This window comes from Macaca thibetana, chromosome X (assembly GCF_024542745.1).
Source record: "Macaca thibetana thibetana isolate TM-01 chromosome X, ASM2454274v1, whole genome shotgun sequence".
NCBI classification, from domain to species: domain Eukaryota; kingdom Metazoa; phylum Chordata; class Mammalia; order Primates; family Cercopithecidae; genus Macaca; species Macaca thibetana.
The window spans coordinates 107,620,533-107,648,427 of record NC_065598.1 but is presented as its reverse complement, the minus strand read 5'-3'; the positions used below and the strand labels follow the sequence as shown (position 1 = coordinate 107,648,427).

At 42.5% G+C, this 27,895-nt stretch overlaps 1 protein-coding gene across 1 annotated transcript in view; it reads left to right on the top strand.

The window, feature by feature from the left end:
* The first annotated feature begins 2,112 nt into the window (after positions 1 to 2,112).
* Positions 2,113 to 27,895, top strand: part of TRPC5 (transient receptor potential cation channel subfamily C member 5) — a 326,188-nt gene continuing 300,405 nt past the window's right edge. The window contains exon 1 of the mRNA XM_050776763.1: positions 2,113 to 3,052. The gene's annotated coding sequence lies outside the window, so the exon portion shown is untranslated. The remainder of the gene's footprint in view (positions 3,053 to 27,895) is intronic.

Here is a 27,895-nt window from a genome sequence, read left to right as displayed (position 1 = left end):
GGATAGGGCAGGAGCAGAGAAAGAAATTTCAACCTTATCCACAATCCAATGAGAAAGCTCCAAATTTCAGAAGCACACACAATCCTCATATGTTAAAGACAAGTGCATTGTATAGAGGGGTCTTTGAAGGAAACAGCTCACAAGAATAAGGATTTCACTCTTCCTGAGCACTGCTTCTGGTTCCATCTGGGCTTGGAGTGGAAGTCTCAGCTGGACTGCAGTTTGGCTAAAGAGAGGGAAATGCCCCCAAAGTTTTATCCAGTCACATATTCTACTCACCCTCATGCCAAAGGGAAGATGACTTAATCACAACAGAGACCTCCCTTGTTTGGGAGACTATATATTAGTTGGCTGGTTCACAGTAAAACTGTCTTTGAATGAAAGGCAAAGAACCAAGTGATTTTTTTTTTTTCAGCGACCCTCTTGGCCAATCTTTAGAAACACTTCCTGAAGTATTTAAGTGGTTAGGCGGTGGAAGCTCCACCCTCACTTCTCCCTCCCCAGCACGCTTCCCCCCAGACACAAACTCTTCATCCCCCAGGGTATTAATTTTCTTTTCTCCAATACCTTGCTCCCATACAAAAGCCAAATACTCTCCAGAATATCGGACCGCCTCGGGACTAGGAGGACTAAGGACAAGGGGAAAATTTGTCTTGCTTGGTGCCCCTAGCGACTTTTCCAAGGTAGGCTAGGAGGAGAGTGTCTAGGGCTTCCACTAAACATAACTAATACCAGCTTCACAGGCTCCGCAATGAAAACACTGGGCCATTTAGGAAAGGGAGATGATTCTGGCTTTTTCAGGAGCTTACACTTAGGCTCCCAGGGTGTGCAGAGGGGGTTAAAGAGCAGCAGGAAGTTCAGTGGAGCTTTCTCAGCGCTAGGGATTGTTCTGAGAATGGGTAGGGAAAAGGGTTTCAGGTACCAGCCCAGCGTCCAGCAGAGACTCACATGCCCCTTTCCTGAGAGAGCTAGGAAGGGAGATAAAAGACAAAGCCGAGATTTGGGGCTGTGCGGCCGGGACATGAGATGCTGCCAGCTAGTGGACCTATGTGCCTGCAGGTTGCAGGTAGAAGTCTCAGGCTTGTGTTGGGGGTGGGGCTATGTAGCCCCTTCCAGTTGAGCTCAAGGGGGTGAACATTCTGGGCGCCAGGGTATAGGGTGAAAGATACAAGTGGAGAGGTGTTTCACGTGAAAGGAAGGCGTAAAGATCAAAGAGTCGCCCAAGTGTCCGGTGACACCGCCCCACTCCCTCCACCACAGACACCACTAAGCAACTTAGCCCACCCCCCGCACCCCCGCACCCCCGCCATCCTACAATATCGCTATCCCTCCCTGCATCAATTTAGGCTGGATCTTGGGAGACCGACCCTATGGGTGAGAGGGGTACGGATGGGAGAATTAGGTAGCTCCAACTAGATTAATCTAGATCTATCAGGGATCCAAGCCCGCCCGATAGGACCCCAGCGCTCCGCTGTCCCCCTGTCCTACCAGCCGCCCTCTGCCCTTACTCTCTCAGGTTCAACTCCCCTTCCCCCTGAATGACCTATGGTCACTGGAGCAGCCTGGCCACTACCGGCCCAGAGTCCGGGCTGAGGGGGGTGGGCAAAGGTCACTGCCCAAAGCAGGGGATACTCAGGCCAAGGGGCAGAGAGAGACTCTGCTAGCCCTATGCTCCGAAGGACTCCTGTCCCTTCTACCCGCACCCGAGCTTAGCCTCCCACCTCCCCTCCTGTCTCTGCCACCACCCAGGGGAGGGGGAGGTCTGGGGAAGCAAACGAACGAGACAGAAAATTCCGTACCGGGGGGGAGAGATGAGACGGTGGGACGGGGCAGCGGGGGTTGACTTGGGGCTGCGGCTGCGGCTTCCTTCCACCCCTGGCCGCCGAGCTGCAGAGAAGGCAGAAGCTGCTGCCCCTGCCGCCTGCCCCTTCCTCCCTCTTTCCCTCCCCCCTCCCCGCCTCCCCCGCCCCGCCCCGCCACTGGGAGATTGAGAGAGGCTTCCGCGGCCCGGGGGCTGGGGGAGGTGAGGGGTGCTTTTGCCTACCACGGTTGTCTCAGTCTCTCTCTCTCTCTCTCTCTCTCTCTCTCTCTCTCTCTCTCTCTCCCCCCCCCCCCTCCCTCTCTCTCTCTCACACACACACACACACACCCCACATCACAACCACGACGGGTTGTCCGCAGCTCGCAGCCACCCCAAAGGGAAGAAGAAAGAACAGGAGCAGAGGGAAGCCGGGCGCAGAAAGAAGGGAAAAGGAAGAGCTCAGGGTTGGACATTTTTGGAGACAGGGGTGGGGAGGAGAAAGGGAGCGTGCCTCCTTGATTTTCCCCTCCCCACCCCTCTTTGCTTTTCTCTCCCCTTCCCTGTATAGCATATTCCAGAAACGGCAGCAGAAGGGGACAGAAACCTCTAGTGTAGAAAAGGGTTTTGGAGGGGTGGCCAGCGCTCCCGCCAGCCGCTACCTAACAGCTGGAGCTTGAGTGTGAGTGTAAGAGTGTGAATGCGGCTCTCTCTCTCTCTCTCTTTTTCTCTCTCTCTCCCCTCTCTCTCCATCCCTTCCTTCCTCCCTCCTTCTCCCTTTCCTTCACACTACAGTGTCAGCTACCCCTGTCAGTTTCCCCGTGTCAGTTTCTTCCCTAGCTCTTATTGTGTGTGGCTGGCTGCGTGAAGGGAGTGGGTGCGCTTGAAGGGGCTCAGGTTGGGTTAGAGAGCTGGGAGAACAGGGCAGGGACATTGGTAGAGCAAAGAGTTTCGGGGCACTGGCGAAGGTGAAAGGTGAGGAGGGCCGATCTCTTACAGGGAAGTTTGGGAATAACTGAGCATCCAAAGGGGAAGCCAAGGTAGGAGCCAGTACTTGCGCTCGTCTTTACACCCCGCCCCTTTCCCTGTGCTTATCCGCCCACCCACCCGTCAGCCTAGAGGCCCCGGGCTGTCCCAGTCGGCTGCTGTTTGCGCGCCGCAAAAGAGGAGTCCGGCAAGACGCCGCACCACGCATCCTGGCCCGCGGACACCCAGACGACACAGATCTGATCCGAAGAAACCACTGGGCTCAGGGTAAGTCTACAGGCGGCCGGTGCGCTCCATTACGCTGCCTGAGCGCTGCTGAGGGGCAAGGGGCAGCGAAGTGCAGGTTGAATGAAGATGCTGGGCTGCTGTAGGCTGAGAAGCATTGACTGACTGGCTGTGGGCTCAGGGTGGTAGGGAGCAGAGGGAGGCCAGCAACAGATTGTTTTGGAAGAGGAAATGCAGTGGGGAGAAGCTCTAGGGGTGACAGGACAAGGTGCTGCCGGCGATGACCAAAAACATCCTTTCACTGGGAATATTTTCCTGAACCACATCTTTGTCCTGTCCCTGGAAAATGATTTGCTCCATTCTTGGGTAGATTTTAAGATCCCTGGGGAACCTGCTCCCAGGCCTCCTTAAAATCGATTAGTGTGGCCCTAGGACCAAGGATACCTGCCCTTTGTCAAAAGCAACCTTCAGAAATAGAGAGTCAGGAGCCGCATCATGAAGGTTCAGAAACCAGGGTCCCCATTTACCTTCTTTGTCTTGTATCCTTCGAACTTAAGAAATGGCCAGATTTGTTTGCCTGTCTTCCTTAAAGGAATCAAAAAATGCAAATGGAGGGGCATCAGTCAGATCTCTGCTTCAAAGTGGACACTTCCCTCCCTCCCTACACACACATCTACTGGGACAAATGGTCATGATTATGTCCCACATATGCAGGTACTGAGCTGAATTCACAGATGCTGATCTTTCTCCGTGGTCTCTTAGAATGAGATTAGGAGAAGGGCTTTTCCCCTATGACAACCTGGGCTCTTTGGATCAGTCATGTACCTGGTGATGGTTAAGTTTTTAGCAAGGTTATTACTCCCTCTGGAAAAGCCTGAAGCGGGTAACCAGCCTGAAAGATAGAATCTCTGAACTTTACCCGAGTTTATTATAAGAGTAGGAGAGACACAGACTAATCGATAATGCTCCTTTTAGAGATTATGCATGTTAACCATTGGCTTCAAATGAGAAATAATTAATACATTGACATGGCACACCCAGACCCACTTTCCTATTGCCATATATTGGTCTTCATGGTGTTTAGCAAGAATAACAAGTTTATATATCAGCATTCATAATTGTCTATTGTTGGTCTCATAGGTTTTTTGATGTTTAATTGATGATTTATATTATGTCTCCTTTCCCATAAACTCTTTAAAAACTGAGATACAAATGACGTCACATGATACCTTTCATCATGTTTTTAAAATCTGTTTATTCTAAATCAAAAGGCATGTTAATACATTTACATAGTACGAAGTTCGTTTCAAAGCAAATATATAGCCTGGGATAAAAGAAACTCACAGGGTCAAGGAGTCTCTGAAGCTCTCTCTGTGAGGTCGAAGGAAGAATTGAATGTCACCTAAAATCCACATTTTGGTCCCTGGAAGATGCTGTTTTCATAAACTTTCACTACATATATAGGGAGAGAGAGAGAGAGAGAGAATGTGTGTGTGTGTGTGTGTGTGTGTGTGTGTGTGTGCATATGTGTATGTGTAATTTTTCAAGGACCTCAATCAACCCCATACAATCTTGGTTCTGTGCTTTTGTAATAGAGGGGAGCAGGAGGTGAATTTGTGCTTCCAAAGCACCCAGGTTCTTCTGTTAAACTTTCTATTTATTACTACGTTACCAAAATGTAATGAATTGCCTCCTTCCAACTCAGCAAATAAGACAAACGCATTCTGCATTAAGTGAAACTGTTTATGTTGCATCAGGCAATTTGTTCTAATGTTCACTGCTAAGAGAGAGCAGAATGAGGATTACTCAAGTAGGATCTGAAAAGGTGCCCATTCTGTTACTTTTTAAAGCAACCATAAGTAAGTATTTTCTTAGGTTAAAATTACACTTTCAAATAGATATACTAAAGACCGGGTTGCAGACAGGTAGGAACGAACTGGCAGCATCATAACTGAGAGAAAACTCAAAATATCAACACGAATGAAGCCTACAGTATAGGTTTTGCTCTGTTCTTGGTGATGTGAGTATCTGGCTGTTGAGGTGAGTCCTGATGGTTACCCAGGGGATAAGCAGGTGAGCAGGTTCAGGGATTCAGAACCAATGTAGCCCCCAGCTTCATTGATACTAATTCACCTGCCTTCAGTGTACATCTCAACATGGAGACCTGAACCAGATATCTGCCATCCTTCCCAGCCATAAGAGCTATAATCCTAAGATTCTGTTCTTCCTATAGCTAACAACTAAAACCAGAATGGCATGCAGAACCACAGTACTTAGAGAAGACTAGGCCAGGAAATTAGAGATGCAGGAGGGAGGAAGATGAGAGGAATATGAGAGAACCAAAGATGTTTTGAAACAAACAGAAAGAAAACTATCCAGGTGTTTGCTTTGGCTGGGAATGGAATTAATCCAGAAATCAATGCATATGTGAAGCATCTTAAAATTGCCTGTATTTGACTTGCAAACACTGTGTAAACAATGATAGAATTCCATAGTACCAAGGAATTGGGAACCTTGGAGTACATTTTCAGTGTTGCCATCTCATTTCACTCCTTACAATATTAAATTCCAATCTGCAAGCCATTCAGGTGCTTAATTATTGAATGGATATTTCAAATGTGTCATGCTGCTTTCCTGTAGCCTATTTTTGAATGTTCTGATTTATCTTTTGCCATGGCTCCATCACTGAAGGTGGTAGACTGAAGCATTTCTGCCTGTTTTACTTCTGCCAAAGGTTCCTGTTTTCACCTTAGTATACTAAGCTGTTCAGATGCCTCCTGCTAACTGAGGAAGAATATAAGGTACAGAATCTCTCTCCCCAAAGCACTCTGTGCCACAAGGTGCCACCGGCCTAATTTGGCCCAGTCATTTTCCAGGTTTTCCGGGAAAGGTATGACGAAGTTTGCAGCCTATAGACAAAAATGATGCTCATTCTAGGCAGAAGTTATTCCTCATCTTACAGATCAGGGATAAGCTAAGGCCAGCCATCATGTCCAGAGCTAGTAGCTGATATATCGTAGTGTCATCCTTTGTAAAATTCAATGAAGCTTTTCTTCTGTTGACGGGCCCCTCAAGCTTTGTCCAATGAGACCAGAAGACCCATACTGCCAGCAAGGAGTGATTCCTGAATGACTCAGCTGTGGTCTTATAAACAAACATGTACATCATGCTCAACTGAGTGAGAAGAGATGATTTAAAGACATTATAAAAGCTGATAGGGGCTAAGCAAAAATTGCAATTCGCTGGGTGAAGGGAACTTGGCAAGTTTCTTAGGTTTTGTTCTCTGTCACCAACTGTGGAGTTGGCCCTTCGATGGAGGTGGCCAATGCAATTGCTCCAGGTTTTTGCCTTAGCAAAAGGAAAGAAAAAAATAACGACAAGACACAAGCAGGGATCTTGGCAGGGTCAATTCTCTCATTTCACCTATAGAGAAATTGAAGTCCAGAGAGTAGAAATGACTTGCCTAAAACAGACTACTAGCTAACAACAGCGGCAAAACCAAAACCCAGGACTGTTTGCTGATACTAAATACATTTTCTGAAGCTCTCTGGAGATCTTCCCAAGAAATCGAGAGGTAACTAAAGCCAAGTTTACCAAGATCATAACCCTCTACTTCCATTCCATATTTAGGGGTATACATGTTTATATTACATGCTACTATCATATCTTTGTGACTTACCTTCTCAACCATCACCTCCCCCTCACACACACACACTCACACACACAATCCTATCTTGCTAGCTAAGAAAACATTGTATGTGCCTACAGCTAGCATATTCAGATGGAAGGCAGAATTAAACATGACAAAAATTTAGCTGCTCACATTTATGTGTCTGATCTGGCTCACACCACCAACAGCAAGGCATCTAGAAATCCCAGTCTCTGCTGCACCACAGTAGTTTTGGGGAATGGAAGCTAGCAGAATCCAGTGACTATGGCTCTGGTTTTGTATACTCAATCTCAGAATCAGCACCCCCAAATGCATGTGCAAATACACACACGCACACAAACATGCACATACAGTCACACACTTTCCGAAAAATTAAAACAAAGAAAATAGAAAAGATAAGACAGGTGGTTTTTAGAGCAGAGTACAAGAAGGAAAGGTTTGCAAAGGGATATTATCACCTTCTCCCATTTTTTAACCTTACTGCCTAATTTTCATTAATTCCACCCTAATTTATTTTAGGATCTGAGAAAATAGGCCAATGCAAACATGTTTACTACAGCCAAGAAGGATGATCTGGAAAACCTCCACATTTTAGTGAGAATATCACAAGGATAGGGAAAAGGCTAGGACTTAGTGAGCTAGAGCCTTGCTACTCCAAGTGTAGTCCCCACACCAGGACTGCCACCATCCCCTGGGAGCTTTCTATAAATGTAGAATCTCAGATCCTTCCCCAGACCTACTGAATAAGAATCTGCTTTTCATGCAGATCCCCAGTGGTTCATTTTTATACTAAAATTTGAGAAGCACTGGGCTACAGCTTATCCAAAAAGCACCTGAAAGATACTTGAAAATAAACAATTACCTACCGAGCATGTAGGGACAATTCATGTGGCTTATCAATTAAAAAATAAAGTATAAACTTTTTCCAGGTCCGCTTATCTTGTTATTCACAGTAAAACCCTTGAGTGTGGGCAAGAGAGTTTCGTGTAAGGGGAGTAAGATCATAGGATTTGTCTATTTACCAGGACGACTTGGATTTGGGAACTCACACAGACCTGAGTTCAAATCCTGGCCCTGCTCACGAATTACTAGCTGTGTAAACATGCACTTTGCCTTTAAGCCTCACAGTCCCCATCTATAAAATGGGATTAATAATAGTACCAACTGGCACTAGGCTGTCATGAAAAATTAAATAAGACACTATAAGGCACTGGGATATGGTGAACAATCAATAAATAGAAGATACAATTCATATGATTTGGCCAACAATTTTAGTTTGGTAGAAAACCAACCACTAGATGTGAAGTCTTAGGGCACCTAGCATTGTTTCTAATGGACGTGAATCTTATTGGGTTTTCTACAGATAGAATGCTAAGATATACAACAGTAAAATATATTTAAATATAATGGAGGCCACTAGAAACAAAGATTTTTTTCAGAAGGAATTACAGGTGTCCCTAGTGGAATCACTCCATGGAAGAAGACTGAAGTCAGAAATGACCCTGTTCTATGAAGCATATCTCAAAATATGACTAAGTTAGAAAGTCAAAAGTGAGGCATTTTCTGCATGTTTGCATATATATGCAGCATGAAAAACACATGGATGCACACACATACATACACACACATGGACGCATCCTTTGATGGACAAACTATAAAATAATTCAAGGCTGAAATGACGTTCTAGGATCAGAACAAGGTTTCTGCCTGATAAAATCTTTAAAATGCATGAATAATAACCTCTACCTCGTAACTTGCTCATGTTGCACAGTTTAATGACTTAGGTATTACTATTTTGTGGGTGAAAAAAAAAATAAGCAACTCCTACCTCTTCCCAGCCCATGGTGCTACCCATCTGCTCAATTTTCTCACCAGTAAAATATGATACATGTGGTACTTATAAAGTCCAAGGAATCTCTAGGCATTTGATTCTATAAAGACTCATTGACTGGCATGTGCAATCTGGGCGACCTGATTGTAAAGACACAGAGACAGACACTACCACCTCTGGGTCCCAGTCGTTTGGTATGTTCCGGACCTCCAGCTTCCCCTGATTTTCAGTAGTATCAGATTAGTAAAGTATCAATAATCTTATAATAGACAATATATATCTCTAATTGTTAAGATTTCTGTGATCACTCTAAATAAACAATAGCAAGTGTTATCAGTTATTGACTATCTTTATATTAGTTTTCTATTGCTGCCATAACAAATTCTCACAACCTTATCAATTTAAAACAACACAAATTTATTATTGTTATAGTTCTGTAGTTCTGAAGTCTGACACAGGGATCACTGGGCTAAAATCAAGGTTTCAGCAGGACTGCCTTCCCTTCTGGAGGCTGTAGCAGAGAATCTACTTCCTCACTTACTCAGATTGTTGGCCTAATTCACTTCCTTGAGGTTATATAACTGAAGTCCTAATTTCTTTGGTGGCTATCAGCTGAAGCTCATTCCTAACTTCTAGAGACAACCCACATTCCTTAGTGCATGGCCCCATTCCTCTGACTTCAAAGCCAGCAAAGGCCTGTTGGGTATCCCCTTACACTTTGATGAGGGGGCACTCAGCTGGCTAACTCCTATCTCTTCTTCCTTTGCATCTCTCTCTGGCTGACTGTTCTGCCTTCCTCTTCTGCTTTGTTTTGTGCTTACATTGGGTCCACCGACATCATCCAGGATTATCTCCTATTTTAAAGTCTGCTAATTAGAAACTTCAATTATATCTGAAAAATCTTTTTTACCATGTAACATATCATATTCACAGGTTCTGGGAATAAGGGAATTGACATATTTAGGGGGTGGCCATATCTTGTCTACCATAATCCTCTGTGTGTTGAGTGCTACAAATAATGTGGTCTTAAATGACATTCACTACAGTTTCTATATGATAGGTATTATTATTATTCCCATTTAACAGATGAGGAAACAGGATGAGACAAGTTAACTGGTGTGTTTACCACTGCACAGCTTGTGAATGGTGGAGGCAGGGTTGGAACACAGGTCACTCTTCCTCCAAATCTTGAATTTTCCCTATTGGCTTACATTATGTAGCTGCCTCATTGTTGGAAAGCTCTTTTGGTGGTTTTTGTTTCACTTGTTGTCGTTATTTTGTTTTTTATCTTTTTTTTTTTTCACGTTTTTGAAAAGGTAATTTATATTCATGGTTTAAAAATAAAAATACATTAAAAGGTATTCAGTTTTCCATCTGCATGGCTGTCCCCACCCCTCCCTCGTTTGATTTGTTTCCCTCTAAAACTTCTGAATGAAAATACAGGCAATCATGAATAGATGTACAGAAATATCTTTACGTTGTAACAAAATCTCTCAAACTACAGCTCAAATCCATTTTGTCCTTTTGTTGCATTCTCATGACAATGCAACTTTGGAAGAACTAACATCTGTGTTAAGTGACAGATCTTTGGGCCAATCAGTTACCTAAGCAACTGGTGACTCCGCTTACTTTCTAAAATGCCTTATAATCCTTTTCACCCCATGATGCTCACTTGAATACTCTATACATTATGTAACCTTAATGCCTCAATATTATGTATGTCATCAATTTTATCTGAACATCCCAGAGTCCTGGAATTTTAGGAAGCACAAACATGAGAGAGAGAGAGACAGTGAGAGACAGAGACAGAAGAAGAGAAAGGAGAAGGACGTAGAGAAAACAGAAAGGAAAATACAAAAGAAGAAAAAGGAGGAGGAGGAAGAAGAAGACAGAGAGTCGGAGGAAGAAAAAGAGGAAGAAGAGGAGAATGTGGATGAGGAGGAAGGAGGAGGAGAAAGAAGAAGAGGGAAAGAGGAAGGAGAAGAAGAAGGAGGAGGAGGAAGAAGAAAGAAGAAGGAAGAAGAAGAAGGAGGAGGAGGAGGAAGAAGAAAGAAGACAGAAGAAGAAGAGGAGGAGGAGGAGGAAGAGGAAGAAGAAGGAGGAGGAGGAGGAGGAGAAGAAGAAGGAGAAGAAGAAGAAGAAGAAGAAGAAGAAGAAGAAGAAGAAGAAGAAGAAGGACTCCCATAATGTACAGTGAGAAAAAACATACACTTATGAAATATATTTTATTATTATTCCATATTGTAATGGGGTGATATTTTAGCATAAATAAGCATAATGTCTTATTTATAAATAATCTTTCATAAAATAGACACAGTTATGTATCTTGCAAAAGAACATGGAACTCTTACATAATTAGAAACACTGAAACAGACTACCATATAATCGGGTAGCATATCATATAGCAATAGGCATCGAAAACAAGATGACAAGTTTGGTTTAAACAAAGAATTGAATAAAGCTAGTAACAAAATCAGTATACCAGAAGGAATTATTTTGTTATTCCTACTATGAACATTGTTCTTTAGCTGTAATATAAGAACCTCTTCTTTCCAGCATGTCAGTAGCATACAGTATACACTTGCCTTCTAGTGGCACAAAACAGAGCATCCTATTATCTTCTGTTTGTTTTTTGTTTTGTTTTGTTTTTCTATCCTTTAAACCAGTGGTTTTCCAGCTGTGGGCAATGATTCTTTAATGCACTGTAAAATCAGTTTAGTAGTTCATAGCCACTATTTTTAAGTGAAATATAGTAAAAGAGAGAAATGTGAGTCTCAGTAAGAGCAAGTATTGTTTCATTAATCTTACTTTAGTAATGCATGTGTGTGAGTATGTTCATGTTTGTGTATATATTAGATTCAACGTAAAATGGTTTTCTTGCTGTGGGTTATTGTCCCAAAGTTTGATAAATATTGCTTTAAATTATTGGAACCACTGAACAGATGTTATATTTCAGAATACTTATAAATAAATGAATCTCTGCCCGCACCTAAAAACCTTGGCCTTCCTGAACGTATTTTCTAACTAAAAGGAGATTCCACACTGTCCCTTGGCATTGTAGTCCCCAGTTCCTGGCAATGCTCAGAAAATAGGAAGCATCCAAAGAAAAATTTAAAATCCCATAAAAAATGGGAATGTCTTTTATCTGTGGTGTATGAATATGTGGAGATTTGTAGCATCTCAAGATTTGGCATTGAGTTTCCTAGTTGTCACTTCCATTGGCATCTTATGGATACAGTAGCTCAGGAGACCCTAGTCAGTGCTGAACATGGCCTGAAAGTTTGCAACTCACATGAAATATTTAACTTCAAGAACCACCAGAGAACTTTATACTTTTGATTGTGGTCATCTTTACATAGTGGTCATCTCCAGAAACGTTTTCTAGATTAGTAGCTTTTAGTCTAATGATAAAGACCGAACAATGAAGAAAGATTGACAGGAATATAAAATGTATGTTTGTGGATACATCTAGGAAAATGCTGATGAAGTAGTGATGGGTAGGTGAAGATTGTCACAGGATATTTGATGTTGCCAAAGAGAGGATTTTCACATTTGTTACGGGGCAATTATGCCAAGGAAGAGGAAAATGAGAGGGCTAGTTGGAAGGATACAGACAAGAGAGTATTAAGGAGTAATTGAACAACTCAATCCTCAAAGTGGTAATTGAGCTCCTACTATCAATCACTTGACGAATATTCACTCAGTGTGCACTAGGTGGAAGGCACTGTTGGGAATGCAAACATCCTTGCTCTTCCTTTCCCCTCTAGGAACTTTCAACATGGTCAGAAGTGAGTGGGATGATGGGAGCAAACATGATGTGAAATCCTGGTATGGCCAAGTAGGGCATTATGCTTTAAGCCATTCATGGAAATAGAAATGGAAAGCCATTCATGGAAATAGCCATTCTCCAGGTACTTCCAGGAGATAGAGTGGGGAAGTTTAGTCTGTAGAGGCCTTTAGATGTTCAGGCTGTGCTGGATTTAATTTAGTGGATGAAAGGAAGATACAAAAGGATTTTGAGATTTAAAAAATGAAATAATGATAAGCATGTTTGGGAATGATTATTCTGGAAATGGTGTGTAGGAATTCCGGTTTGGTGGAGGAGCAAGCAATGGCAGGCATACCAGTTAGGAAGCAATTATAGAAATTTAGGCATGAAGAGTAGCACTGTGGTTAGGTACAGAATCTAGGTCCAAATTCGTCTGGGTGTGATTCTAACTGTCCCACTCTGAGCCTTAGTTTTCTCTTCTATGAAAAGAAAAAACTAAAAATACCTGCCTTAAAAGAATACTGTGAAGTTGAAATGAGTTACATGTACAAAGCACTTAGCCCAGTACCTGGCAATAGTAAATGTGTGCACGTTGACTGTTATAGTGTTGTTATTGCTTTTATTACTGCAGTGGTGCACCTGGAAAGGATGGGGTATAAAATACACTGTGAAGAAACAATAATGGTGAATGGCTGTGTGATGTGTGATGAAGGTAGTCAGAGATATCTGCAAGTTTTACCTCCTTGCTAGGTAACAGAGAAATGATGCCATAAGAAATCGTGAAGGCGAGGTGAGACAGGAAGATAATAAGTTGGTAATAAGTTTTGGTATAGAATTAAGCTCGGAGTCAGTGTGAGACATTCTAGTGAAAATGAAGCTTGGAGTCAGTTTGAGGCTTGCAGTCATTTGAAAATGACTACCAAAAAATTTTAGATGTGACACTGGAGCTCAAGAGAAAGTTTAGGGATGAAATGAAAATTTGAAAAGTCACAGATATAAGTATAACAATTTTTATCTCTGGTCTGGGCGTGGTGGCTCACACCTGTAATCCCACCACTTTGAGAGGCCAAGGCAGATTGATCACCTGAGGTCAGGAGTTCAAGACCAGCCTGACCAATATGGTGAAACCTCGTCTCTACTAAAATTACAAAAATTAACCGGGCATGGTGGCACGTGCCTGTAGTCAGCTACTCAGGAGGCTGAGGCAGGAGAATTGCTTGAACTCAGGAGGTGGAGTTTACAGTGAGCCGAGATCATGCCACTGTACTCCAGCCTGGGCAACAGAGGAGACTCTGTCTCTAAAAAGCAAACAAACAAACGAAAATTTATCGCTAAGAAATACATGTAAAATCTCCAAGAAAGAAAGAAGAGAGACAAAAGCAGATAGTTAAGGTTTAATCTGTAGTGCATGATTAGTGGAGGCAGAAGAGCCACAAGAAGAATGATTGAAGGCAAAAAGAGACCTGTTCAAGGCACTGCTGGGAATTCATAAAAAGAACATGCCCTGCTCAATAGAACTTATAGACTCAGGACAGAAGGCATTGTAAAGTATGAAATATGCAATAATGACATTCAATTTAAAAATATAAATTCTCAGTTTCAAAATATACCTTATTTTGTTGACTAGAAAAGACAGGAAGGCTTCATAAGTATTTTAGCCCTTGAATGATGAGTGACATTTGGAAATATATCAAGGAGCACATTTCAGATGAGAAGAATTATATGATCAAAGGTGAAGAGTTAGAAATGGGCACACCAAGTTTAAGAGAGAGAGAGAGAGAGAGGAGATCGATCTGACAAGAGTGAAGGAAGATAAGGAAAGGTAAGAGAGGAAAAATGTTCAAATTACCCCCATAGCTAATCTCAAGTCCCAACTGAGGGAGATTTAAAATGTTCAGTCTCATCTTAGCTTTAAAGCTGGATGTTTCATGTCATTTTTTTTTCTGACATGAAACTCAACTCCCAGCTTTCTCGGTTAAATGATTGAGAGGACAGTGATGCTATTAACAAGAATAAAGTGATAGAAGAAAATTAGCAGGTTAGGGTGAGGTGATAGGAGGGTAGAAAAGGGATGATGACTTATGTCTGGGACATGTTGAAGTAAAGGTGCCAGTGTGACATCCAAGCACAGATGTTAAACAAGCAGTTAGTTAAATGGGTTTAGAACTCAAAATAGAAGTCTGAGCTGTAGATATAGATTAGGGAGTCATTATCCCATAATAACAGGACAATAATAGCAGTGATGATGACAAATACTTACGAAGTATACTCTATCTAAGGCATGGTTCTAAGAGTTTTCCAAATAGTAAATCATTTAACCTTCACAACAACCTTATGAAGGAAATGCTATTTGTATCCTCATTTAACCAAAGGACTAAAACCAAGGCTCAGAGAGGTCTCATGCCTGAGGTCACACAAGTGGTATCTATTGGAGACAAGATCCAAACCCAGGCAAGTACAAATCCAAAGTTCATGCTCCTCATTACCACATTAAGAGTGAGTGTTAGTCTTAGAAGTAGAATCACTTACTCTAGCAGAGCACGGTGAAATAGGTCAGCTACCGATCCTTGAAAATACCAGTATTTCAGAGGTAAGTGGGAGAAAAGAATCTTTCAAAAGAGACTAAGAGCAATCATAGAGATAGAAGGAAAACTAGGAGTGAGTGATGGCCTTAAAGTCACTGAGGAGAGAATGCCCAAAAAGGGGAGTGGATATTAGCAGCATTAAGAGCTGCAGCCACTGGATTTGACAGTTCAAGGGGCTTTGAATAATGTAGTGGTTAGGAGAGGGGACAGCAAATCACAGGCCATGGGCAAAATTGGGCCCACCATCTGTTTTGGTGTGGCCTCAAGCTAAAAGTGGTCTTCACATTTTTAATGCCTGGAAAAAATCAAAAGAAAATATATTTCATGATGTAAAAGTTATGTGAAACTCAAATTTCAGTGTCTATAAATAAAGTTTTATGGGAACACAGTCACTCTGATACATTTATGTATTGTCTATGACAGCTTTCTTACTACGATGGCAGAGCTGAGCAACAGAGAGCATATGGCACAAAAACCCTAAAATTTTGTCTATTTAGCCCTTTACAGAATAAGTTAGCCAGCCCGTAGGTTAAAGGATTAGCTGTAAAGTCAGACTACCTCAGTTCAAATCCCAACTCTCCCCCGACTACACAATGTGACCTTGAAAAAGTCACCAAATGATCTAATGACCATTGTCAGTAAAATGGAGATTAAAATGGTGTTTATCTCATAGGATTCTATTTAGTTAGTTAGTTAGTTAGTTAGTTAGTTAGTTAGTTATTTTTGAGACAGGGTCTCACTCCGTCACCCAGACTGGAGTGCAGTGGTGTGATCATGGCTCACTGCAGCCTCAACCACCCCAGGTTCAGGTGATCCTCCCACTTCCCCGAGTAGCTGAGGGTACAGATATGTGACACCATGCCTGGCTAATACTATGGGGTTTTGGGGTTTCTGTTTGTTTGTTTGTTTTTGTTTTATTTGTAGAGAGGGGGGGTTACATCATGTTGTCCAGGCTGGTCTTGAACTCCTGGGCTCAAGCGATCCACCCACCTTGGCCTCCCAAAGAGTGGGGATTACAGGAATGAGCCACTTATCGAGCCCAACTTCATAGGATTTTTTTGAGGATCAAATAAGACAATTTGTGTAAAGGGCCTAACACAGTGTCTGGTGCATAGTTAGAACTTAATAAATGTCAGCTGCTGTTGACTTTTGATATGGTAGAAATGAAGCCAAATTGCAATAGGTGGCAAAAGGAATTGGAGATGAGGTCTAGACAAATAGAAACTATACTTTTGAAAACTTTCACAGTGGATTTGAGGATGGAGGAGGACGTAACTTTTGGGGGGGCCATTTTCAGTTTTAGTGGAGAGATTTGAACTCAGGGAAGGGGAGAAGTGAATGAAGATTGAGCATCTGGGAGGAAAGAAAATGAAACAACAACCTGATGAGGTAGGAAGATCAAGAGTAGAGATCAGAGATTAACCTTAGAAGGGAGTAGGAACAATTCTTCCTCAAGAAATAAAATCGAGTTCTATGCAGATATAAGATTTTACGTGGGGTGGGGGAAATTCATATCTCAAAGACTCTTTCCTTTATAAGGTTGGAGACAAGCTTTTCTGTTATGGGGCATGTTGTAGGGGAACTTGATGGAACACTGGCTATGGAACTTTCAGAAAGAAATTGACCCAGGAGATTCCAAAGAGGTATACGTATGAAATGGCCCTGTGGGCTTGACGGAGCTTGGAAAATCGAACTTGGTGGCGCCAATCTGCACAACCATGTGAATTACTCTAGAAGTGCTGAAAAACCTGAAAGAAGAAATCCAGAAAGCAGAGGGGTGAGTTGAGTCATGACTTTTAGTTGTGTTGAAATACTTGGAAAAGGTAATGTCACCATTGGCAAACATGTGAATCCCATACCAGCCTGTCATTGGAACCACTGGCTCTGGGACTCTGGTCTTGTCAAAAGGCTCTGCAGCTTGCTCTTCTTTATCCTGCCTGGTGTGGTATCATGTTTGCACAATGGCACAGCCTCCCCAGACATTTCTGGATTTCTTTCCCTGAAATCTCATTGCAACATAACAGAGACAGACGGTACATTGGAAAGCTCTGAGGAGGAACATAAACTGTGACTTTTGTGGAGACAGAATGATACTGCTGAAGCATGGGGGCTAGTGCTACAGAGTCTGAGTACCTTTCAGGACTCCATGAGCCTAGCAATAAAATCCCTATTAATCTGAGAGATTCAGGACACAAGCTTTATGGTGTCCAGCATAAATCCAAATAAAATGCTACAATGGCTGGTGTGCTGGGTTTGGCTCCCTTGAGACTCCAGGGCCAAAGTTACAGGGCTAACAGGCCAACTCCTGTCTGGGCAAACTAAAGGCAGAACAGAAGTCAGGAAAGGAGACATTGTCTGAGGAGGCCACAGATTCAGGGAACAAATGCTTTGGCTAGAAGTTGAGATGGCAAGGAAGAAATGGAACAAAGTTTCCTAAAAAGGTGCCCAATGAACCCCCTGGAGGCTTGCAGCTCAGCTGAAACTTAGCCAGGGCAGCTCTGAAGATTCCATTCAGACTTCCTCTAGAGAGCATACACATTCTGCTGGGGAAAACAGGTCTCCTGTAGGCATTTCCCCATCTTACGCTGACCTTTTGGCCCGGGACTCAGACAAGTATGCATTCCCCTTAGAGGCTTCCAGGCTCATTTGGAGATCTGCTAAAAGGATATAGAGTGCCAGTTTGCATTCAGATAGCATGCACATGCCCAAAGCACTTGCCCATCCAGCATTTTAAGCAGACTAGTATGGTGTCAAAAGCACTATACTGGGAGTCAAGAGTCCTCGCCCTGCTACTTACTAGGAGTGTGACCTTAAGCAACACACTAAGCCACTCTGAACCTCAACTTTTAGCATGTATAAACTGAGGATAATAGTAGCGCTGGCCTAATAGAGTTGTTGGGAGGATTAAATAATAGTGCTTAGCATAGAGTCTGACTCATAATAAGCACTCATTAGCTGCCATCCTCATCCTCATCATCCTCATTTAACATATAAAGAACTTGAAGCATAGATTAGGCTTAAGCCTGGCTCTGACACTTATGAGTCATAAGACCTTGGGCAAGTCACATCACCTCCCTGAGCCATTTCTTTCTTCTCAGTTTAAGGTAGACTTGGCTGATCATACAAGATACTGTGTGTGAAAATTATACAGTACTTTTCAAATACTATAGTATTCGTTTTCCTTTTCAGAGAGCATCATCTGTTTTTAAAGACAGGGAAAAGGACCTGAGAGGTAAAGGCATTTACCCAGTGAAGCAACAGCAAACCTGGAATGAGAACTCAAGGCCCTCTACTTGCAACCCAGGGCTCTTCCTAATTATATTCTCTGAGAGCAGTTTGGTCTTGTACTCAGAATAGTGTTTCACATGGTCCCAGCAGTGCGGGCTGTGCTGATGATGTGTGTGCTTCCGTGATGCTCACCAGCCAGAAGGCAGCAGTGCTGACTGGGCCTCTTGCAGGCAGATGTCAGAAGCCAGAACCTCAAGTTCTTTGTTTGCCCCTGTAGCGAGTGACTAGCATTCAAAAATAGAGAGTTTGGGCCATCTTCATACCCAAAATACTTTCTTCTCCCCACAACCACACAACCTTGGTGTATGAATCCCCATCATTCAAGCTTTGTTCCTTTTAAGCTTCAGACCTTGTTCAAAAGGTGAACTCCCTAGGACATGCATGCAATGCCTGCTACCAAGAATCAGCAATCAGAGCAACAGTATGAATGAAATTATTCAGTGCTTTTTCTCTCTGGAAGCGGGAAAGAGGGAGATTTCAAGTACAGGACACTGCTCAGTCTTCCTGGATAGCTAGAACAAACTAGAGACACCAGGAAAGATATTATAAATGGAGAGAGGAGCACATAAAGGGTAGGTTGCAAAAGCAGCCCATCCCTATCCATTTTCAAAGTGCAGGAGCAGGACAGACGGAAGAAACATCCCTGGAATGGTGAAAAGAGCATCCGTTTAGAATGACAAGGTCAGACTTCCAATATTATGGCAAATTTCCTAACCTGTCTATGCCTCAGTTTCTTCACCTGTAAAATGGAGTGATCATGATCATAGTGATCATCGACCTTACCAGATAGTTCTAAGTGTAAGAAGAAAAACATGTGTGTGAACATGCTTATAAATCAATGCCCAGATCTAAGTGATCATCAAGGATTCAGTTAACTTCTCAGAGGAGGCTCGAGGTTGCAGTGACCTTGACAGCTAAATGGCCAGGTGAGATGCACCTGGCTTTCCTCCCATCCCCTTCTCTGCTAAGTGGAGCATTTCATGCACCTGCCATGCTTCCTCTCTGAGTCTTCTCATCTCTGGCAAAGTGGAAGCATTTAGTAGCTCTCCCTGGGGCCAGCAGTAGGTCTCAAGAGCTCTGATCTGAGAGCAGTGGAGGTAGGCAGTTGGCAGAGGGCAAGGCTCTTCTGAGAAGGAATGCATTCCCACTGGCCAGCTGCAGCCTCCAGACAGATGTGGAAGTCCTGCCACCAACCCAGGGAAGCAGAGACAATTAGGATGACCTCTCAGTGACAAGACTCTGGAGTCATTAAAGCAGTGACATAATCGGCCTGACAAAGCTGAGATGGTAGACACACAGTCCAGCAATATGGCAAAATAGTTGTCTCAAGAAATAAATAAAGCAATCTATAAATAATTACTGAGGCTGTTAGCTATATCTTATCTTCTTCCCTATCCTGCTTCTTGACATTACTGGATTCAGAGGCCCCACAGGGGTGCCAGTCAGAGTAAGAGAGGTGACAAGGGAAGGAATGGCTGGAGCCAAGGACTCCAGTTGGCCAGAGGCTACTGAGGACCCTGCAAAATGTCCACCTACAAGTTCCAGGGACCCCCCTCCTCAACACAGTCTTCTGTGATGAAAGCAGGCAGGGATGGGTGAAGAGTCACCTCTAGTGAGGAATGGAAGAGAGATGGGACTGCTAATAGGACAGAGAAATACCTAAGGCCCACTTATCAGATCATGACTTAGCTCTAGCCACTACAGAGGTGACTGACTCTGGGCAAGGCTGAAGCTCCGGGTATGTATGGGAGGTAAGTTGAGAGGGTGGTAGGGTGCCAGGCTGTATAATTACCCTGAAAGGCCATTCTTACCATTTCCTTCTCTTTGCTTTTATTAAATAAGCCCTGAACTGAAAATGACAGAAATGGGGAAGGTCATGTATGAACAGGTAAAATCAGAACTGGTAAGGAGGAAACAAGGCCAGCCACATTATCCCTCAAACTGAGAAATTTAAGTTTCTTTGTACTCTGCCCTAAATTTTATTTAGTTCATTTTATTAAACACTTGGTATATTCCAGACACTAAGTGCTTTACAAATACTGACTCTCATAATCCTCATCATAGCCCTCTGAGATAAAGACTGTAATAGTTCCCATTTTACAGATGAGGAAAATAAGAGTCAGGGACATTAGGTAAATTGCCTGAAACAGCACAGCTAATAAATGGTGAAACCAGGATTCAAACCCAGGATAGCCCAATTCCGGAGAAGAGGCCATGCTCTTCACCTCTATGATATGCTTCCTGACAACTTACATTCAAATCGTACACCTACCATGTTCTGTTGATATCTGATATTTATTGGTGGGTATCTCCTCCCAGTCTAAGCATTGATGGTAGGCACCACGAAGGCCAGGGCCAGACCTTTCTGGTTCACCACCATATTCCCAGAGCCTAACACAGGGGCTGAATGATTAAATGAATTCATTAATGATTTCATGAGTATTCAATGAAAACAACTAAATGCCAAATAAAATAATTGCAATAGTTTGAGACAGGAACTCTTTTCAATGTATATGCAGAACTGTAGATGACTCTGAGCTATAGGAACACAGAAGCAGAAGGGTTTGGTTCTGCCTGGAGATGTCAGGGAGCGCTGTACAGAAGGGATGTAACATTAGAGCTGGGACTTGAAGGAGAAGTAGTATTCACAAGCAGAGAACGGCCATCAGGTGGAGGTATTCTAGACCAAGAGAAAGGCATGAGGAAAGTCAGAGCTGTCTGGGGACAGGTAGTTGGTGTGGTTGGAGTCTAGGATATGCACATGGGAGTAGCCAGAGGTACCTTTGGAGAGCTAGGCAGGAGCCTACTGGTCAATTCAAACTTGATCCTATAGCCAGAGCAGAACCATCAGCCAAGTTTTTGTTTGTTTGTTTGTTTTGTTTTGGAAACACAGTCTTGCTCTGTCATCCAGGCAAGTTCAGTGGTGCCATCTCGGCTCACGGCAAGCTCTACCTCCCAGGCTCAAGCAATTCTTCTGCCTCAGCCTCCCAAGTAGCTGAAACTGCAGGCGCACACCACCACTCCCAGCTAATTTTTAGTAGAGACAGAGTTTCACCATGTTGGCCTAGCTGCTCTTTAATTCCTGACCTCAAACAATCCATTTGCCTCTGCCTCCCAAAGTGCTGGGATTACAGGCATGAGCCACTGTGCCCGGCCCCATCAGCAAACTTTTAAGTAGGACAAAGATATGATAATCAGATTTGTGTTATGAAAATGTCATAATCCTCAAGGGAAAGATGGAAGAGACAATGAAGCCAGGAAGACCAGAAAACAGAAGGTTTGACGGCAATGTCCCGAATCGAGGACAGAGATTGTTAGAGGCTGTATTGATAGCTCTTGGTGATAGGACGTGGAAGAATAAGGGAAAAGGAGGATTCAAGAATGACTCCCAGTTTTCTGGCCTGGGAAACTGGATAGATGCTGTTTCCAAAAATGAATGTGATGGTTTCCAAAAAATATGTGAAGTAGGTTAAGATGAGCGTGGTGATAAATTTGGTATTGAGCACGTTGAGTTTAAGGTATGTGTGGAGGGATTATATACCAGTGGTGATGCTCAGTAGGCAGTTTGACATGTAGATCTTAAGCTCAGGAGAGAGAGATAAAAAAATAATTAGATTTGATATTCATTGCTGTGCAAGATCAATCATTGAAACCATGTGTGTGAATGAAACTAACTTTTTTTTTTTTTTTTTTTTAAAGAGGTAGTCTCGCTCTGTCTCCCAGGCTGGAGTGCAGTGCAGTGGTGTGATCATGGCTGACCGCAAGCTCCACCTCCCAAGTTCACGCCATTCTCCTGCCTCAGCCTCACAAGTAGCTGGGTCTACAGGTGCCCGCCACCACGCCTGGCTAATTTTTTGTATTTTTAGTAGAGACGGGGTTTCACCATGTTAGCCAGGATGGTCTCAATCTCCTGACCTCGTGATCCGCCCGCCTCGGCCTCCCAAAGTGCTGGGATTACAGGCGTGAGCCACCGCACCAGGCCTAATCTTTTCTTTTAAACTCACGCAGATCATGATTTGATCTATCCTATGATGAAAGGAAACTACCTAGGTCTTAAGATAAAAGAGAGATGCCTTCCCTTTCAAATACTCATTCCTAAACTTTTCAGTAGAGAGATTATTCCTGATACATTTCTAGATGCTTAGGGAAAGTCAGTCAATGATTATGGACGAGCCAGAAGCTTGGCTCCCATTCTGAGAGGTTGAGCCAAAGACTCTGGGTACTTCCTTTGCATTTTGGAAACCAGCTATCTGTATGAAGCTGGCACAATTGGTAGCAGCTCTAGGGTCTCCACATTGTAGGAGGGAATATATCTCTCTTCCAGTTGCCCCCTACACTTGTTGACTGACTGGCTATCGTGGCCCAAAGCAAAGGTTGTCAAATAGCCTTTCCTTTTCAGAGAAAAAGAAAGAAGAATTTTCAAAAAGGGCATTTATGCTAAAATGCTCAGTGAACTTGAGTGAGTAATTTATCCTCTCCATGCCTTGAAATATAGTGCTATCTACCTGATATAACTCACAAGAAAGTTGTGAGGATCAAATTAATCATGGAGTATTAAAATGCTTTTTAAAATACACTATAAGCAAAATATATTATAATTTCAAGCACCAAGATATCTGGACTATAGTTTCCAATCCTTCATTGTTCCAATTAAAAATGGTATTTTACTTTGCCTTCGTTTATTTTCCTATATATGACAGAAGTGATCATAGACCTTTTGTATTTTGGAGTGTGCATGTGTTTGGGGGGCAGGATGTGTGCTGGCTTGTATACAAACACAATTACCATAAATGGCTTTAGAATAAGTAAGCACTTAAAAATGCTAAGTAGGTTTTTATATGCTACCTGACATTATTCTTTTAATCTTTCACATCTCCTCCTCTGATATCTCTTTTTTCTCAAAGAATTCATGCAAGCATACACTACTGAACCCAATCCCCTGTGAGGAAAGGGGGGAAAAATGTCTTCCTGTGCCCTGATCTAGAGGCAAAAAGTGCTCGTTGATTTATATTAACAAAACAAAAATAAAATTTTTATTAGTTGTCTATGGCTGTATAAAAAAGCAGCAAATCTCAGTCCCTGAAATGTCTACAGTTCGCAAAGGCCAAAACAAGCATGAAGACATGAGCTAATATCAAGCAGAGAGGCTGTGCCGCACAGATAAGTAAGGAAGAAAACATGCCAATGGATAAAAGTTATTCAACCCCTGAATGGATTGCCTAGAAAGGTAATTTGGGGCAGGATCAACAGACTTGAAATCTGAATGAAATAGCAAGAGAGATGAATCAGGAAACAATAGAATTGGTCTGTCATAGTTTGGGTTGATTCCTACAGGCCAGAGTTCAAACAAACCAGTCCAGAATCTCTAGGTCCCTTCAAACCTCAGAGTCTCAAAATATAATTATATGAAATGCACTGAGACTAGTATTTTTTCAAACCAGCCTAAGACATCATTAAACAACTTCTAAGCAGAAATAAAAGACATTTGTGGTAATGCCACCACTATTCCTCAGTCTCATGCGCTAGTAGTTGAAGTCATCCTACTTCCATCGCTCTTTGCCCCATATATATAATTAAGTCACTAAGCACTCTTCATTTGAATTCTGCATTTTGTTATTGCTTATCTTACTGCATTTTCCACTGCTATTACCCTGCTTACTGCCCTTAAACGCAAGCTAAGCCTCCGAGCTGGTCCAGCTGCCTCCAGTCTCTCCCTGTCAATCTGTTCTGCACATAGTCACTAGATTCATCCTCCCTTGATATTACCCTACTTAGTGCCCTTATCCGCAAGCTAAACCTCCGAGCTGGTCCAACTGCCTCCAGTCTCTCCCTGTCAATCCATTCTGCACATAGTCACTAGATTCATCCTCCCTTGACATTACCCTTCTACCTTCAGTAGTTCCCCACTACCTATAGGATAAAGTTCAAACCCTTTACCCATGGATCCTAGGCCTTCCATTATCTGGCACCAACAACATTTTGAGTACGATCCTTCTCTATAAATCCTCTGCTCTAGAAAAACTATTTGCAGTGTCTCCCAGCACAACCTCTGCTTCCTCTGCATTTACCTATACCAGTATTGTAGCAAGAATATAGCTCCCATTCTAAACTGCCTCTCAAAATATGATCTATCTTTTGAGATCCAGCTCAAATTCTACCTTACCCAATAAATATATACTGCATGTCTAGTATGCACCAGGCAGTTTAAAGTCTTGCTAGCTTTCCCAGTCTTTTATTGCTCCCTTCTCTGAGTCCATTGAGCAGTGTCTAAGTATCACAATTGGCCCTTTGTAGTGATTCTCTTATATAATTATTAGCTATTGTTTTCTGTCTTAATGTTTTTTGTACCCAAGAACACTGTAAGGTTCTTGAGAGCAGGAACTTGGTTCTGTATTTCTTTCTTCCCTCACCCCTTACTCCACACCCTGAAAGTAACACATTGCTTTGCATTTTGTAGGAAGGAGATATATATTATTTTAATTATTTTTATAACAGCATATTTCCAGTCAGAAATCCTATTGACCTGAGAGAGAGTTACTACATCAGCATCAAAGCAGCCTAAATGAAGCAGAGCAAAAGTAAAACCAATTGGCTCTCTTGGAGACAATACAATTAAATTATAAGTCTAGAAGGAAAACACATCTGTTCTATGGCCTGGAGATATAAAGAATGCCTATAACATATAGGAGAAAGAGAAAGATGACTATAGCTCATAAAAGAAAACCAAACCATTACATCATTGAAATAAACTGTTCCTGGTTCTAGACAGGAGAGCTAATGCAAAACTTTCAATGATTTCCAGTTATAAGTTCACTTTACGGTTCCTTGCAGATTGAAAATTAGTGTAAAGAAGGAGCAAAGAGGTGGCTAGCACCAGAAAAACCTGCTTCTGGACTTTTTCTTTTATTCACTTTCCCTCCTTCTCCCACTATTTTCTCCCTGCTACATCTCCAACTACCACTAGACCCCCTACACACACACATACACACACGTTTTTAATAGTTGTGTGTGTGTGTGTAAACCAGTTTATTAGCTGCCTTTGTAAAGATTGCTTTTCTCTGTCTCCTTGGAGTGTTCCAGTTAAGGAGGGACCACAGCCCTAACCCCAAACCAAATACCAGAGACTCTCAGAGTCTTCCTGACCTGCTCTGCCTTCACAGCTCCTCCTCTTCTTTTGTTTCAACTCTGTTTCAGGCCCCACCCTCATCTCAGATCTGAAGACTAATATGGTCCTCAGTTTTCCCCCTCAGTATTCCTCCTCAGGCATGGCTTTGCATTCTCCCTTAGTTTCAACTCCCGCTTGGCCTCCCAATGAAACAAGCCTGTTTTGGTATCCAAGGACCATCTCCAAGGATACCCCCAGGACTTGTACACCACAGGGAATCTGACAGAGCTGAATGCTGATGGTCAGTAGGAGATGAAGATACCCTCTGTCAACTCTTGTCTCTTTTTTGCCACCCTTTCTGTAGCCTTCAACACAGATTTGATCAAAATGGATCTTGGCCATGTAGTAAACAGAGCTTAATATAGTCCAAGAAATTCTGTGGATGTTTAATTAATAAACAATTGTTGAACAGCTTCGATGGCCTACAAGCTGAATTAGACATAAATCAGGACACGGACAACCCAGAAAGTGTTTTCCCCAATATTGGAAGGAAGTTTCTAAGGAGGAAACAGAAAATTAAGGTCCGGGAAATGGCCAGTTGTTGGAGGGTCCAGACGAAAGCCAAGGCCGAGCCATCAGGCACTTTCATCTAAGAGTCCACAAAATTGGAAAACCAAGAAAGAGAGGTTTTATTTTCCCCATTTCACAGAGGAACTGTAGAGGCATGAGTTCAAAGAGAAAGCATATTGCAGCTAGCAAAGCAACCCTTTTGGGGGAAGCCTTTCCAAATAGGCTCTGCTGATGGTTCTCAGTCATATATTATTTTGGTGGGGGGAGGATATTCATGCAAACAACAAACTGCAGTTAGCAACATATTGCACAAAGTGATTTACAATATTGCTTGGGAAGTGTTGGTAGGTTCATGTGCACCCCCAGTGGAGAAACACTAAGTTAAATCAGAGGGATCAATCCAACCAAACACAGGAACCAGAAATCACCAATGTTTTTGACAAAGAACCTCAGATAACCTCAGATAAGTTTCTTTATTTCAAATCTGGTCATATCTAAGTAATGTATTAGGCTAAATACAGTACATGAATAGAAGCAGCCTCATGTTCATCAATATTGGAAAACATTATATCTTAGATCCTTCAAAAGAATATTACTGTTACAACCTCACTTTATTTTGTGAGGGAAATATCTTTTATTGCCTCTTGTTTTAAGTTCTGAATAGATGCAGGTTGCCCTGGGTGGGTACCTCTCCCTGCATTGGTATATAAGTTTGTCATTATCAGGTAGTTTGGCAAGGGGTTGCAAATGTAAATATCCTCAGGGGTCCGGCAGTAACAAAACTGTGAAAGTATTGGGTAGGAGATAATTGGGAGTAGTAAGAACTATGGTGATCAGCAGAGGGCATGCCCAACCAAGAATTTCAGTTCAAAACTTTTTAAGGCCACATGCTAGTCAAACATATGTTTCTAAGTTTTAGACTTAACCTCTGGCACCTAGTTTTCTATCTCTGGTTAAAACTCGAAGGAAAGAGGGATGGAGTTGATAAGTCCTCAGTGTCTTTCAGCTTGAATATTTGTTTATTTTGTATTAAATGTTGCAAATCAATCAGAACCCCCTTTACTGGACAGATTCTAAATGCGATTCAGTACAAATCCATTTTCTCATACCTTAATATCACTTCCCTTATTCTATTCCTCAGAATAAAAAAAAAAAAACTGCATGGTTTTCCTTTGACTGAAACATCTTCATAAAATTTCTTTTATTTACCATCAACATTGGTCCCTACCTGCTCTCTGTGAGGGCTACTCTGGCATTTTGAAGACTATAGAACTGATGCCCTAACTAGGTCCTACTCTGAGATACACATAGGTGAAAATTTGGAAACAAACACTTTAGCCTGAGTTTATGATGGTAGGGATAGATGTGGAGACTTTGGGTTATCAGAAAACCCCCGGCTTTATGTTGGCCTTTCCTTTTTGCACCTTTCTAACCTTCCATCCCTTAAATTCCAGGGTGATATAACTCAGAAGCTCCAGAAAACAACCTTGTCCACTGAGTGCATACCCTTAACCAGGCTCTTTCAATGGGTTTTACGTCAAGAATCTGAACAGTTCTAGAAATGGAACTGCGTCATGTGGCAGAGACTGTAGCAACCAAAATAACAGTAGGCAAGGAGAAGCTCTGCTGCCCATGCAGCTGCAGAGAATCTTTCAGATGTACAGTTTCTTGTAGAGCAGAGATCATTCCATGTGTTGTGCACAGAATAGCACCAAACTCATTTCATTAATGATGAATAACCACTCAGAAAGGCAGAATGGGCTTCATTAGATGGTAAAATCCAGGAGTGGCAATGCAAGATGTGGGTGGTGAATTGCGGTTCACATTTCACCATATTTGGGGCTCCTCAGAAACTAGTGAAGCTAGTTAATATTTAATACTGTTGAATCAGAATCCAATGTCAGTTTTTGAGAAGGGAATTGACATGATGGAGAGAGTTTGATAAAGAGTATCTTGGTAATCCTACCCGTTGTGTTTGAGAGACAGGAAGCCTAGTGGTTAAACCCATAGGCTCTTGAGCCAGTCTGTCTGGGTTCTTCTAATTCCAACTCTAAGGTCATCTGTGAG